The 16,026-nt window shown below is 40.2% G+C and overlaps 1 protein-coding gene across 1 annotated transcript in view; it reads left to right on the top strand.

The window, feature by feature from the left end:
• Window positions 1-16,026, top strand: part of THSD4 (thrombospondin type 1 domain containing 4) — a 685,670-nt gene that overhangs the window by 127,379 nt on the left and 542,265 nt on the right. The window lies entirely within an intron of this gene.

Raw genomic sequence — 16,026 nt, 5'->3', positions numbered from 1 at the left:
AGGAAAGCTTTTATTTATACCATCATACATTTTGTTTCTCTAAGTGGTCAGAGTTTTGCCTCTTGTCTTTGATAGACACCAGATAATTTGTTGCATAGAACAGCCCTGGCAGGAGTCTCAGTCACCTGAACTTCTAAGAAGTCATCTGCACGCAACTTAAACCATTTGCTCACAGCCTCTTTGAACTTAGCATATGATATCCTTTCTCCCTTTGGCAGGTGATCGTGATGGAACAGGGTGGGTTTTAGGGAAATGGGGCTCTCTTTCCAGTTTTAGGCTGCAAACTTTTTTCAGTCCGGCTTGCCTTGGATCGTCTGGCTCCTTGGTGACCATACATGTTTCCGGTCCTTAGTTGCTGCTCTCTTCCCTTTCTCCTTCCCTATAATTTGGGCTCTTAGGTCTCTAGGTGGCCAGTGGGTACTGACTTTTATTTTCTCCTGCTCTCTTTGCTTCCCACCCAGATATGTGGGGCTGCCTTGACTTCTTGCTTATTGCACCCGAGAGCCTTTTCGTCTCTACTAAGTGATCCAGAGAGAGGTAGCATTATGTATTCCTTGCTTAGAAATGCTGAAATTAATGAGTTTTGCCCCTGAAGAACTAAAAGACATGTGAGGGAGCCAGGCCTTTTACATAACAAAGTTATCAACACGCAGTGTTAATGCTACGGCAAAGGGATGTGCCAGTTGCCCCGCGGGAGCCCTAACTGTGGGGGCGTTTTGGGCAAAGCATTTGGAAACCGATGTTTAAGTTGGGCCTGGAAGTAGATAGGCTAGAATTCCAGGCCAGTTGTTGGAGGCACGAGGCCCAGTGTTTGGGAACGAATGAATGATCCATTATGCTTAAAAGTGTAGGGTTGGGGGCGAGATGTAGGGGAGGAAGATAAAGACTGGAGTTCGATCTGGGAAGACAGACTGAGGCCAGATGATGAAGACGTAACATGACATCAAACTGAGTGTGCCTTGAAACCCTTTTAAACTTTATTTTGAAGTATGTTTTCTACCGTATACCTCCCCCATTGTTGATACTTTGCCTTATTGTGGTACCTTTGTTACAATTGATGAAAGAGCATTAAAATAGCACTGTTAACTATTCTCTATAGTTTATATTAGGTAAGCCTAATGTAACCACCCTATTATTAACACCTTGTATTAGTATTGTACATTTGTTATAATTCATGAAAGAGCACTCTTACATTTGTACTTTAACCTCAGTTCATTGCCTGCAGCAGGTTTCACTGTGGTTATACACTCCCATGTTTTATCACTTAGTAACATACAGGGCCTAAACCTTTCCTTTTTAACCACATTCACATGCATAATTCATTGCTATTAATTACACTTACAATAATGTGCTACCATCACCACTATCCATTTCCAAACCTTTACAATCAATCTAAGAAGAAATTCTGTACAAATTAAGCATCAGCTCCCCATTCTTTACCCTCAGTATATCCTCTGGTAACCTATATTCTAGATTCTAACTCTATGAGTCTGTTTATTTTAGTTACTTCATATCAGTGACACCATACAATATTTGTTGTTTTGTGTCTGGCTTATTTCATTCACCATTATGTCCTCAGCGTTTATCTGTGTTGTCAGATGTATCAGGACTTCATTCCTTTTTACAACTGAATAATATTTCGTTGTATGTATATACCACATTTTATTTATCCATCTGCCAGTTGATGGACACTTGGGTTGCTTCTATCTTTTGGCAATTGTGAATAATGCTACTATGAACATTGGTGTGCAACTCTGAGTTCCTGCTTTCAATTTTTCTGGGTATGTATGTAGTAGCGGGATTGCCAGGTCATATTATAATTCTATATTTAGCTTCCTGAGGAACTGCCAAATTGTCTTCCATAGCAACTGCACCATTTTACGTTCCCACCAGCAATGAATGAGTGTTCAGTTTCTCCACATCCTCTCTAAAACTTGAAATATTCTGTTTCTTTTTCTAACAGTAGCCATTCTAGTGGGTGTGAAATAATGTCTCACTATGATTTTGAGTTGATGTTGAGCATCTTTTTTAACCATTTTTAATATCTTCCTTGGAGAAATGTCTATTCAAGTATTTTGCCCATTTTTAATTGGTTTGTCCTCTTATTATTGAGTTGTAGGATTTCCTTATATATTCTGAATATTAAACCCTTATTGGATATGTGGTTTCCAAATAATTTCCCCCATTCTGTAAATTGTCTTTTCACTTTTGTGATAAAGTCCTTTGATGCACAAAAGTTTTTAATTTTGAGGGGGCCCATTTATCTATTTTTCTTTTATTGTTTGTGCTTTGGGTGTAAAGTTTAAGAAACCATTGCCTAACATGAGATCCTGAAAATGTTTTGCTAAATTTTCTTCTAGGAGTTTTATAGTCCTGGCCCTTGTATTTAGGTTTGTGATCCATTCTGAGTTAATTTTTGTATATGGTCTGAGATAGGGGTTCTCTTTCATTCTTTTGCATGTGGCTATCCAGTTTTCCCAGCACTATTTGTTGAAGGGGCTATTCTTTCCCAATTGAGTGGGCTTGGCAGCCTACTCAAAAATCAACTGAAAATAGGTGTGAGGGTCTATTGCTGAACTCTCAACTCTATTCCATTTGTTGATATATCTATCCTTTTGCCAGTACCATGCTGTTTTGACTACTATAGCTTTGTAATATGTTTTAAAATCAGGACGTATGAGTCCTCTAATTTTGTTCTTCTTTTTCAAGATAGTTTTAGCAATTTAGAGCCTTTTACCCTTCCAAATAAATTTGATAAATTGGCTTTTCTATATTTGCAAAGTAGGATGTTGGAATTTTGATTGGGATTGCATTGAATCTGTAAATCAATTTGGATAGAATTGACATCTTAATGATATTTAGTCTTCTGACCATGAACATGGACTGTCCTTCCATTTATTTAGGTCTTCTTTGATTTCTTTTAGCAGTGTTTTGTAGTTTTATGTGTGCAAGTCCTTTACATCCTTGGTTAAATTCATTTCTAGATATTTGATTATTTTAGTTGCTTTTGTAAATGGAATTTTTTTCTTGATTTCCTACTCAGCTTACTCATTACTAGTGTAGAGAAACACTACTGATTTTTTCATGTTTGTCTTGTACCTTGCCACTTTTCTGAATTTGTTAGTTCTAATAGCTTTGTTGATGTTTTGGGACTTTCAGTATATAGGATCATACAGTGGAAGTTTTACTTCTTCCTTTCCAATTTCGATGTCTTTTATTTCTTTTTCTTGCCTAATTGCTCTGGTTAGAACTTCCAGTTACAGTTTTGAATCACAGTGGTTATAGTGGGCGTCCTTGTCTTGTTCAAGATCTTGGAAGGAAATCTTTCTGTCTTTCACCAGTAAGAATGATGTTAGGTGTGGGCTTTTCCTGTATGCCCTTCATCATGTTAAGGAAGTTTCCTTCTATTCCTGTTTTTCTAAGTGTGTTTATCAAGAAACAATGGTGGAGTTTGTGAAATCTTTCCTGTGTCAATTGACATGATCATGCGTTTTTTCCCCCTTTATTTTGTTGATGCTCTGTATTACATAAATTGATTTTCTTATGTCGAACCACCCTTGCATAAAACCCACTTGATCATGGTGTATAATTCTTTTGATGTTCTGTTGGTTCAGTTTGCAAGTATTTTGTTGAGGATTTTTGCATTTATATTCATTAGAGAAATCGGTCTGTAATTTTCTTTTTTTGTAATATCTTTATCTGGCTTTTGTATTAGGGTGATGTTGGCCTCACAGAATGAGTTAGGTAGTGTTCCCTCTGGTTCAGTTTTTGGAAGAGTTTAAGCAGGATTGATATTAATTATTGGAATGATTTGTAGAATTCACCTGTGAGGCCATCTGGTCCTGGGATTTTCTTTGTTGGGAGGTTTTTGATGATTGATTCAGTCTCTACTTGTAATTGTTCTGTGGAGGTCTTCTATTTCTTTTAATGGCAGTGTAGGTTGTTTGTGTTTCTAGGAATTTGTCCATTTAATCCAAGTTGTATAATTTGATGGCATATGGTTGATAAAACTATCCTCTTATCATCCTTTTTATTTCTGTGGGGTCATTAATCATGTCCCCCCTCTCATTTCTGATTTTATTTGCATCTTCCCTCTTTTTGTCCTTGTCAGTCTAGTTAAGGTTTTGTTGATTTTATTGATCTTTTTAAAAAACCAACTTTTGGTTTTGTTGATTCTGTTGTTTTTTTATTCTCAATTTCATTTATTTCTGTTTTAATCTTTGTTATTTCTTTCCTTCTGCTTGCCTTGGTATTAGTTTGCTGTTCTTTTTCTAGTTCCTCCAGGTGTGCAGTTAGGTCTTTGATTTTAGTTCTTTCCCCCTTTTTAGGGTAGGTGTTTAGGGCTATAAATTTCCCCCTCAGCACTGCTTTTGCTGCTTCCCATAAATTTTGATATGTTGTGTTCTTGTTTTTATTCATCTTGAGATATTTACTTATTTCTCTTGCAATTTCTTCTTTGACCTACAGATTAAGAGTGTCTTGTTTAACCTCCATATATTTGTTATTCTTCTGGTTCTCTGTCTGTTATTTATTACCATCTTCATTCCATTATGGTCAGAGAAAGTGCTTTGTATAATTTCAATCTTTTTAAAATTGAGTCCTGTTTTGTGACCAACATTTCAGCTATCCTGAAGAATGATACATGAGCACCTGAGAAGTATGTATATCCTGCTGTTTTGATGTGCAATGTTCTGTTGGTCTAGTTAATTTATCATATTATTCAAGTTCTCTGTTTCCTTACTGATCTTCTGTCTAGATGTTCAATCTGTTGATTAGAGTGGTGTATTGTAGTCTCCAGCTATTTTTGTAGAGCTGTCTATTTTTTCCTTCAGTGTTGCCAGTGTTTGCCTCATGTATTTTAGGTGCATAAATATTTATGATAGTTATTTCTTCTTGGTGGAAAGCCACTTTTTAAAATATATGGTGTCCTCTTTATCTCTTTTTATTAAAAGTCTATTTTGACTGATACTAGTGTAGCTAACCCAGCTCTTTTTTGGTTACTATTTGCATGGAATATCTTTTTCTTTCCTTTTACTTTCAACCTATTTGTGCCTTTGGGTTTAAGAGTGGTTTCTTGTAAACAACATACAGTTGGATCATGCTTTCTTATCCATTCTTCCAACCTCTGACTTTTGATTGGGGAGTTTAATCCATTGACATTCAGTATTATTACTCTAAAGACAGTACTTACTTCAGCCTTGTTGTCCTTTGGTTTTTACATGTCATTTTTTTGTGTGTTTCTCTTTTCCTTTATTGTAATCTCCTTTTTTGTGATAGTTGATTTTTTGTGATAAAAGTGGTATTGATCCCTTTTTCATTTCTATTTATGTATATTTTTAAAGTACTATATTTGTGGTTACCCTGGGGTTTATAGTACACAACTTAAGTCTATAACCCACTAATATTAAAATATACGAGCTTAGCTTCAATAGCATATGCATTCTCTGCTCCCGTATCTCTGTGTTTCCTGTCTTTATGTTTTTTTGTCCCACTTTACTACTCTATATTTTACACATCCATTATCAGGAAATATGCCTTTTTCTTGTTCAATTGTGTTGTGATTCTCATAGTAATTGAAGACTGGAGTTGTACATTAAAGCTACAGTACTATTGGGTGTTGCATTTACCCTTTTAGTTACCCTTTCTGATGATCTTCATTTCTTCACACTGCTCTAAGCCACTCTCCTGTCTTTTCCTGTCAACCTGCAGATCTCCCCGCTTTAGTATTTCTTGTAGGACAGGTCTTTTGTTGATGAACTTTGTCAGTTTCTGTTTATCTGAGAATATTTTAAATTCTCCCTCATGTTTGAAGGGAAGTTTTGCTGGATAAAGAATTTTGGGCTGGCAGTTTTTCTCTTGCAGTATCTTAAATATATCATACCACTACCTTCTCGCCTCCCTGGTTTCTGATGAGAAATTGGCGCTTAGTCATATTGAGGATCATGTGATGAATTGCTTTTCTCTTGCTGTTTCCCTTTTCTTTCTTTGTCTTTGGCATTTGAGATCCTGATAAGTATGTGTCTCAGAGTAGGTCTGTTAGGATTTATTCTTTTTCAAGTACATTGAGCTTTTTGGACCTGTATATTTATGTCTTTCATAAGAGTTGGGAAATTTTCATCTATGATTTCCTCAAATGTTTTTTCTGCCCCCTTTCCCTTCTCCTCTCCCTCTGGGACACCCATGATGCATATGTTTGTGTGTTTTGTGCTGTCATTCACATTCCTAAGACACTGATCTATTTTTCCTATTATTTTCTCTATCTGTTCTTCTGACTGTATGATTTTGATTGTCCTGTCTTCTAGTTCACCAATCCTTTCTTCTGCCTGTTCTGCTGTTGTATAACTTTAGTGTACTTTTAATCTCTTCTATCTTGCCTTTCATCCCCATAATTTGTTATTTTTCTATTTATACTTTCAAATTCTTCTTAATGCCCACCTTGTCTTCTTAATATCCTTTATCTCTTTATGCAGATTTTCCTTCATCTCCTTGAATTAATTTAGGAGATTTGTTTGAACATCTTTGATTAGTTGTTCCAAATGCTAAGTCTCCTCTGAAGTTTTAGTTTGTTCCCTTGGCTGAGCCATATCTTCCTGTTTCTTAGTATGGCTTGTAATTTTTTGTTGATGTCTAGATATCTGATTGTCTTGATGAGTTAACTCTGAAGGTCCATTTCTCCCTCTTATCTAGGGTTTTATTGTTGATTGGTTTTGTGTCAATATTCTTCTTTGATGCTTGATCCAACTTATTCTAGACCTTTAGAATAGCCCATGTTTAACTGTTCAGATTTTCTCAGCTCTTCATCTGATTCTTACCCTGGATATGTGATGCAATTTTTAAGTAGCACTTTTTTTGCAGTTGTTTCACCTCCAGAAGAAAGCCTCCTTTTCTTTGTTCCTTCACTGGGAATTTTTATCTGTTCTGTTTGTTTTTGTACAGAGTTTTCTCCTCAGCTCCTATGATTTGCTTAAATTCTCTCCCTCACTCAGTGCCCCCTTTTCCTTACACTTTTCATTCTGGGACCTGTACTGTCTTACAGAAACTTAATTTAACCTCTCCCCCTTTTTTTCTGACAGTTTTTTCTGCCTCTGGTTTCTTTCCTTTTAAGGTTTCACTCCCTGGGGAGAAATATGGGGTAAATCCAGATGGTGGGTCATTTCGGAAAAGTTCCTTTTGTCTTTAGATGTTCAGCTGACTGAAACTGGATTCAGTAAGGACACAATAGTTCTTACCAGCATTTTTATTGCATCTCTCTCTTTCTGTTCCCACTACCCCTCATCCCCGCTGGGGGAAAGGGGGGCTTTTGAATGCAGCACTCCTCAGTGGCTTGTGTTGTGCCCGGATCTCTGCAGACTTAGGTCCCTATGTCTGTATATGAGTAGAGTTCTAACTCAGGGCTATGAATTGCTCTGTCCACGGTGGGAGGGACCTGGGACTTGCTGCCTCTGTGCGACTCCCAAGGTGCTTGTGACTGAGTGAGGGGGAGGGGAATGGGATTGGATTGATGGTCTGGGATGGAATTTTCCTACCTGGTATTTTCTTTGATTCAGCATTTGTGGAGTTCTGCAGTCTCTACCATCCTTTAGAGTACTAAGCAAGTGGGATTTGCCCTTTTATTCACTAAATCTCTGGGCAGCCTTTTCAGAGGATGTCGTATGTCACCATGTTGATGACATCACTCCCATGAAGGTTTTTTAATGGAGGGAATGACCAATGCTGTGTTTAAAAAGACAAATCCAATGGAGAGAGAGGTCAAAGTGCCTGAGTTTCCATATTTGGGTTCCTGATGGATGGGGATGCTGTTAGCTAAATGGGGCGCGCACGCTGTGATGTTTATCCTCACTAAAAGTCTTGGTTTGGGGGCCCCGAAGTCATTGCTACCCTTTCCTTGCATATTTGGACTCTACAGAAGCTTCCACCTGGGCATGAGGCTGATGACAGTCTTTGCTAATTAAAAATCTTTCTGAGAGTATATGCCTTTCTGTTATTGATGGTGAGATTTTGGAAGAATATTTTATCCCCTAACTATTTCTACCCCCCACCCCCCACCCCCAGTCTTTGGAGATTCTAGTCTGTTTATAAATGTTATTTTTCTGTCCAGTTGAAATCCCTGTGAATTTAAGAACTAGGTAATACTGACTTGGTTTCTCTTTGCGCTGTTACTAAAATAGCAGACAAAGCCTTAAGGAGAGTTCTAGTGACAGATTTCTACATTTTTTTCTTCATGATACTTCCCACATCCATAAACAGTTACATTTTTAAAAAAGTTCAATGGAAAACATGTTGGAGTTTTTTGATACCACTTTCATATATCGAAAACTTATGTAGAGGGCAAAACTAGATATTTTTAATGGTAATACAAAAGAGTAAGCAAGAACAAAGGAGTCTGCCTCGACTTCACCCTCTCACTTCTGCTTCCCAGAAGGAATCATTGTCTAAAGTTTCATTTTCATCCTCCCAGAAATGTATCCTGCATATGCATTCATTTTCCTATGCTTATACATTTTTTCTCTTTTCTTGTTTTTTTCTTTGTTTCTGTCTGTTCGTTCTTGCTTAACTTTATTTTGAGACCTTTCTGTATCAGCATTTACTCCCCTTCCTCATTCTTTTAAATAGCTTCCTAGTACTCCACATTTGCAGGTACTTTCATCTAACTATCCCTTATTCCCCTATTTAAGGATGCTTTTAGGTTGTGTTCCAGGTTTATAATTTACAATCACAACTCAGATATGAAAAACGCAATTTATTTTTTGATAACTAAACAGCTTGTTCATGTATTTCTGCTGCTGCAGGATAAATGTTGCCAATTCTAGGGAACTCAGACACTTTATGTTAAACATTATCAGTCCAGGGTTTAAACTCAGTTCCATCAGGATTCTCCCCCTTGCTCCCCTTCTCCCTTCTCCCTGGGGGTGACCTGGGTCCCCATGGGAGGAGTGTGTGTGCAGTCTTGGTGAAGAGAGCTTGCCTTGCTCCACTGGCTGCTTTCTGCCCTGGCTGCAACTGGTCCTAAAATCTCTGTGTGGACCTTTCTGACTTCTAGTCGCCAAGAGCCACGTGCTCTGTGTCTTCACTATAACCACAGTATAGTGGTGACCCACCATTCTCAATTGGTAGCGTCCGTGCACCCTGCCACCTCCCTCAGCTATTGCTAATCTCCCAGCCAGCTATCATGGTGGGTGCGAGCTTCTTCTCCACGAAGTTTCCAGGTCCCTTCTTTTCTCAAGGCCCCTAAACAGATCTGGGGTTTCTCTTGCCTCCCGTCCCTGGCCAGCACGGAGCCCAGCTGTCCGTTCCCTTAGGCCCAGGCAGTCAGGCCTCCTCTCTGCTTACTGCCTCTCAGTTCCTCCCTTGCCTGCCTGCTGCTGACTCTTCATTTCCTTTGGATCTGGAAGATAATTCCTAAGTTAGCACGCCTTCTGTATATTCTCTAGTATAAACCCTCTGCTTTCAGTGCCCCAGACTTTGGCTCTTGGCATGCAAAACCCAGTTTTTAAAAATTCTGTAAAGACTTCCCCTCATGCTGATCCTTTGAATCTTCCTTTCTCTGGGGTTGTAACTTCCATTTCATTCTAGAAGAAGTGGTGGCAGAGGGCAGGGGGAAGGAAATATCCCTGAGAGGAGAAATGTACTGGCTAGTACCTTTAAAATGTCACCCTAATAAGGATTGTTTCATGTGTCCTGACACTTCCACAGGGCTGCAGTAAGGCTCCTGCACCCATGTTGCTGTGTACCTGTATAAGTACATGGAAAGAATAATTCCCAGGCATAATTCCTACTGCCCAGTTTTTTAAATAAAATGTCTATAAAAACCTCTTTTAAAGATGTGTTTGGTCATGCTAATGGATTTTGGAAAAAGCATTTCACTTGATAGTAATTGTAAATCACCTCCCCCCCGCCCCAAGCTAGTTTAAATTGCCAAGTGGAAATGCTTTGTTTTCCTGGAGGAGAAGAGAAGGGGAGAAAGAACATGTGTGGTTTGAAAGCTGATGTAGAGGGAAACTCTGGGATGCAGTATTCCCACATTAGTGACTGGGGTCTGCGACGCCCAGCTCCCTGCTTCGGCAGCCTGTCTTCCGTGCTAAGACTGGCCAGGTAAATTTGCCCCCAAATATTGACTTGGTTTGAGCTTAGTTTTGATATTTGATGACAGTGCAAAGTGCAACTGTGGCATGAAGGATCCCTTTAAATCATATGAACATTATTCGTTAGATACAGAAAGATTCAGTAGGGTCTTAGATTTTCTCAGCAGCATCTTGAACAGTCCCTTACATCCAGTCCTGATCCTGTCAGCTATCTCCAGGAGTAAGGGATCTTCCACCTCACAACCCTCCTCCCCATTGTCCCTGTGGAAGAATTTATTTCTGTTTATGCAGCGACTTAGGTACCTGGTGGCAAGGAATTTCCTCTTTTAACGCTGTAAAACCCAGAACCTCTAAGGTGAAGCAGTGTAAGGAACTTTCCACACGCAGAGGGACAGCTGCCCTTGCCAAGCTCTTTTCTGAGTTCCACTTCTCTGGGGCTCTCCAGCTCCTCTGGGGCTCTCCAGCTCTGTCCCCTGCGGTTGCTCGCAGGCTGCTCCCAGGGCTGCTGCTCTGTTGAATGGTTCATGTTAGCACAGCTGAGCGAGGCTGGATCTCTCACAGAGACTCTCCTGCGCTCTAAGGGAGAACAAAGGGGAAATAAACTTGGGTAGTATAAGAAAGACAAACAGTCTGGCTTCTGGAGGGCAGTGTTCTTGCATGTCCATTCCACTCTGTACTGGAAACTTAGAAAAGAGGCAGAAGCCATCGTCTCGCCGCTGGTTGCTGACTGCCTCGCCTGGGTGGCTCTCTGGCTCTGCCAGGCGTGCATGGGGCACCCTTGACCTCTCAGTTCGTCCTTCCTTTTGAGAGTGAAGGCTGAGTCCCAGCCCCTGCTGCGTACTCCTTGCCATTCCCAGCTCCAGTTTCTTCTCCAGGTTATGGATATCAGAAATGATCCCTCCCAATGAATGAGACTTTTTTTCTTACATAAAGGAAGGTGGCCTTGTCCTCAATTCCACAGTAGTATAAAAGTCTTTTGATAAAATATAATATTTTAAATAGCAGAAATTAAACATACGAAATAATGGGGGAGGAGGGGTCCTTCACTTTGGTGATTTGCTATTTTAGCAGTCAATTATTGAGCATCTACTATGTGCCAGTCATTGTACTAGGTGGAATAAGATAAATAAGACACAGCCCTCACCCTCAGGCTGCTAGCATCTAGAGCAGTAGGGCAGGTGTGTAAGTAAATAAGTGTGAAAAAGATTATTGCGCTGTGTTGATATTGCACGGTGCCAGGTGGAGGCCAGAATAAGATCCTTGTTTCTGTGGATTGGAGTTTCAGGGTGGGGTTTGGACCTGGAGGGCTTCAGGAAGCATTAATTAATGAAGCATTTAATTTAATGAATTAATTTAATGAAGCATTAATTCCAGGAAGAAATGCTTCAGCTGGGTCCTGGAGGGTGAGTAGGCAGTCATTTGAGGAGCTGGTGGAGGGGAAGGCAGCCTTGGAGGAGGAAATAGCATGGGCAACAGCCTGGGGAGAAAAACTGGGCTGGCCTGTCGGGGACCTGCTAGTAGCGGGGTATACGCAGTCCATGCAGTGCCAGGGCTGTGACAAGAAATGTGGCAGGAGCCATGCTGTGCAGGCAGGGGTAGCTAAGCCAAGGGCTGGGGCTTAATACAGAGAAGGGGGAGACTTCTGGCTTGGGAGTCCTAAGGGGACGGTGGCTGTAGTCAGTGAGTTAGAGCAATGGTTCTTGCAGTGTGGCCCACGGACCAGCAGCATCAGCATCACCTGGGAATTTGCTAGAGATACAGAGTCTTGGGCACCACCCCAGACCTCCTAAATCAGACTCCGGGAGTGGGGCCCCACAGTGTGTTCAATTAAACCTTCCAGGTGATGCTGATGCTTGCTCCAGTTTGAGAACTAATAAAATAGAGAATATAAGGAGAACTGGAAGGGGAAAGTTTTGTGAGGGAAAAATGGTGAATTCAGGCTTGAATGCGTAGAGTTTGAGGAACATCTGTGTGCAGCTCTCTAGACCCTCACTACTCAAAGTGCGGCCCTAGAATCCACACCATCTGCATCATGTAGGTGCTTGTTACAAATGCAGAACCTGAGACCGGCTCCAGATGTACTGAATAAGAAGCTGCATTTTGACAAGATCCCCAGATTTGTGTGCACATCACAGGTAAGAAGCAGGTGCTAGTCTAAAGGTTAGTTGTGTATGTGGTGCTCAGGAAAGGAGGCTGGGCAGGAAATAGAAGTGTGGGCATTGTCAATTATAGGCAGTGGTTGTAGACAACACTTTTACAGGGTAAGTGATTAGAGTAGGGAAGATGGAGGCTGGACGTGGTGTCTTTGCTTAGATCCTCCCACTGGCTTGTCAGGATTAACATCACGAAGCTGGACAACATCACACACCATGAGCTCCTGGGTGGCAGCCAGCATGTCGTAAGGGAAATATTTTATGTGGTTATTACCCTTTCCAAAATGCTATTTGCAGCCATTAATTCAAGAGAAAAACAATTTCCCCAGACACCCATGGTAGATAAGTGGAAGAACTGGGACTGGAGCCTGGTGTCAGAGCCCTTACTGTCCTGTTCTTGGATTGAGCCCTGCTTGGACGGGTAGAGACAGAGGGGAGCCTCTGCATTTACTTATGCTGTCATGGCGGGAAATGGGAACATGTAGAAAAAAATCACACGTGGTACTCCTAGAAGGCACTCAATTAAGGTTTGTTACATGTCGTTGAAACAAATGCTGGATAATAAATAGATAACAACTGCTTTTGATTTCAAAAAACTGCTTTCCCATTGATAAACTCAATTTGATCTTCACAGCATCCTTGTAAGTAGGCAAGATGGTAATTATTCATGTTCTTATTTTTTTTAAAATAACAGCTATTTTGAGATATAATTCATGTACCATAAAAGTCATCCTTTTAAATTGAACAATTCAGTGATTTTTAGTATATTCACAAGGTTGTGCAACCATCAACACTGTCTAATTCTAGAATGTTTTCGTTACCCCATACTTACTAGCAGCCACTGCCCATTCCCTTCTGTCTACCTAGCCTCTGGAAACCACTAATCTGCTTTCTATATCTGTGGATTTTCCTGTTCTGAATATTTCATATAAATTGAATCACACAATATGTGGCCTTTTTTGTTTGCCTTCTTTTGTTTAGCATAATGTTTTCCAGGTTTATCCATGTTGTAGCATGTATCAGAGCTTCATTACTTTTTACGGTTGAATAGCATTCCATTGTATGGATATACCGCGTCTTGTTTATGCATCAGTTGATGAGCATTTGGGTTGTTTCCACTTTTTGGCTGTTATGAATAATGATTCTAAAAACATTTCTGTACATATTTTTGGGTGGACATATGTTTTAAGTTCTCTTGGGTATATACCCAGGAGTGGAATTGCCGGGTCATATGGTAACTCTATGTTTAACATTTTGAGGAGCTGCCAAACTATTTTCCAATGTGGCCACGCAATTTTACATTCCCAGTGGCAATGTCTAATTTCTTCATGTCCTCGTCAACACTTGTTATTACCTGTGTATTTTATTATAGCCATCCTAGTGGGTGTGAAGTTGTCATGTTCTCATTTTGTAGGTAAGAAAACAGAGGGTACGTTATTTGCCAAAGCTTGCAGCACTAGTAAATGGCCAAGCTAGAACTTTGATTTTGTTTTTTTAAAAAGCAAATACTTGTATGATGCATAATCTATGCCACACATTGTTTTAAGTCCTTTGCTCTTATTAAATCATTTATCTTTAAAAAAACCGATAAGAAAGGTACCGTTATCATCTTTATTTATAAAGGAATACAGCTTCGGGACTAAGGTAAGGCAAGTGAGGTGTTTGGGACCCAAAATATAAGGAAACACTCACTCTCAGTGTCTAGCCGGTATTTGTACAACCATGAGACCTTGACTCACTCACCTCAACTTAATCTTGGCCCTGTTTGAAGAAACTGAGGCATAGAAAGATTAAGTAACTTGTCCAAAGTTTCAGAACTAGGAAGTGACAGACCTGGGATTCGAAGCCTTCAGAGTCTGTGTTGTTAAGCACTACATGTTGTCTTCCACATCTTCAGTCTCCAGACAATACCTTTTTCATTTGCTTTCTCAAGGCCCAACTCTTAGAAATTTAGAAATTAGCCAGAGCTTTAACTGGGGAATCCAAAGAAAAGTTCCCATAAACTTCCAAAGATGGGAGGACCAAATAGAACTGATCAACTTAACAGCACCCTCCTCCTCTGCAGGCACCCACCACATCTTCTTGTGGAAAGATTAGCTGGGCCCATGGATTTCCTCGGCCACATCATCACAACTCCATGTAATAAATCTGCCCAGTTCCATGGAGGCCCCCCTGCAAATGGTTAGATGAACTCCATCCTGGTGGGCCCGGGGTCATTCCACATCACCAGGATTATTAGCTCTGACCAGTCCTGAGGAAAAGAAGTGTCCTCTTGGCCAAGGGGAATGAGTTGGCTGTGTACAAGTATTCCGAGTCAAGTGCTCAGAAATCAAATATCTTGAGATCGCACTCTCCTTGGCTGCTCATTCACTTTTGTCTGGTTACCAACTTTGGGAATCATCATCTTTCCAATGGTGTTGCTGTTTCAGTGGGGTTTGAATGATTCTCTGGTTCAGGCAAAGCCTCACATTAGGGAGTGGAAATATAAAAATATATGTCCATGGGCAGCCTTTGACAAGATGCTTACATGAGTCATTGGCCAACAGCTTATTCTTCCTCTGCCACCCCTGCTTCCCAAGAATAAAATCAGGTCCATCTTTGTTCGTCAGATATTGCTGAGTGTCTGTGCAGCCCATCCCAGATGAGCAGACCTTTTTTGTGCCACAAACTTAGAGTTCATTTTTAAAATTTCATAACCGTCTTTCTCCATTAAAACAAATTTTGCTGTTGAATTTTCACCCTTTTGTTTGGAATTTCCATCTTTTCTGTGACTTTGTCCCTCATTGCTGTGTCTGTCCCTCATGCTGCTGTGGACCAGCAGAGTGGGCTCCACTGGGAGCTTGTTAGAAATGCAGACTCTTAGGTTCCACCCCAGGCCTCCTGAATCAGAATCTGCATTTAAACAAGACCTCCAGGCGATTCGTGTGCACATTCAAGTCTGAGAAGCACTAGTCCATGTTTCTTCATTTATTACCCGCAGCTTGTTTCTCCAACTAGTACTTACTTTAAGCCTTGAATTTTTGGTAGACTTTCGGCTCTTACAAAAGCAAAACAAAAGAAACCAGAAATTCTTTCCTTTGGTTTTGCATGATGTCATTCATTTTACCTGGCCTGCCACAAGAAGCAAAAGGCAAATTACATCCAAATTAGGTATCTTTTTTAATACTAACTTCTTAATTGCATCTCTTAAAGCAGCATGCTGGATCCCCCGTCATTAACAGAGTCCCAAGTGTTGCCAAGATTAATTGAGTGATGCCTAACGGCAAAATAAACACTTAAGCATGGTTTAATTCAAAACCATGTCAGCTAAGAATGAAGGTGCAATTAGCGATAAAGATGTTATTAATTAGTTGTGGTCTGTTAAGTTTTATTTTCAGTGGTTATGTAGAGTAAAGGAAGAAATTCCTCATAAGGGCAGAAATCAGTGTTTCAGCTTGATTGTCGTTTTAATGTGCTTATTTTAATGGAGGCATCCTCTAGAAACCCTTGGGCACATTTCCAGTTTCACTTAAATGTAGAATTAATTATTATGGAAGCATATAATTTTAGAGCTGGAGTGACTTTGGTGGCCATTTAATCCAGTTCAGTCATTTTACAAGTAAGAGTTAGATGACTAGCTTGAGTCCTTCCACAGAGTATTGGCACTAGACTGCCCAGCTCTCAGACCAGTGACCGTGAAACCTTCTCAGATCCCTCCAGGCTAAAGTGCTTCCTCTCACCTCTGAACTCCCAAAACACACTTGCTGTATTGCTTCCAAGCTCCCACCCCATCCTGCCTTGGTTTCTAGTTG

The sequence above is a fragment of the Choloepus didactylus genome, chromosome 4 (genome assembly GCF_015220235.1).
Source record: "Choloepus didactylus isolate mChoDid1 chromosome 4, mChoDid1.pri, whole genome shotgun sequence".
Classification (NCBI taxonomy): domain Eukaryota; kingdom Metazoa; phylum Chordata; class Mammalia; order Pilosa; family Megalonychidae; genus Choloepus; species Choloepus didactylus.
The sequence above is the reverse complement of the archived record's forward strand: the minus strand, read 5'-3'. Positions and strand labels throughout refer to the sequence as shown.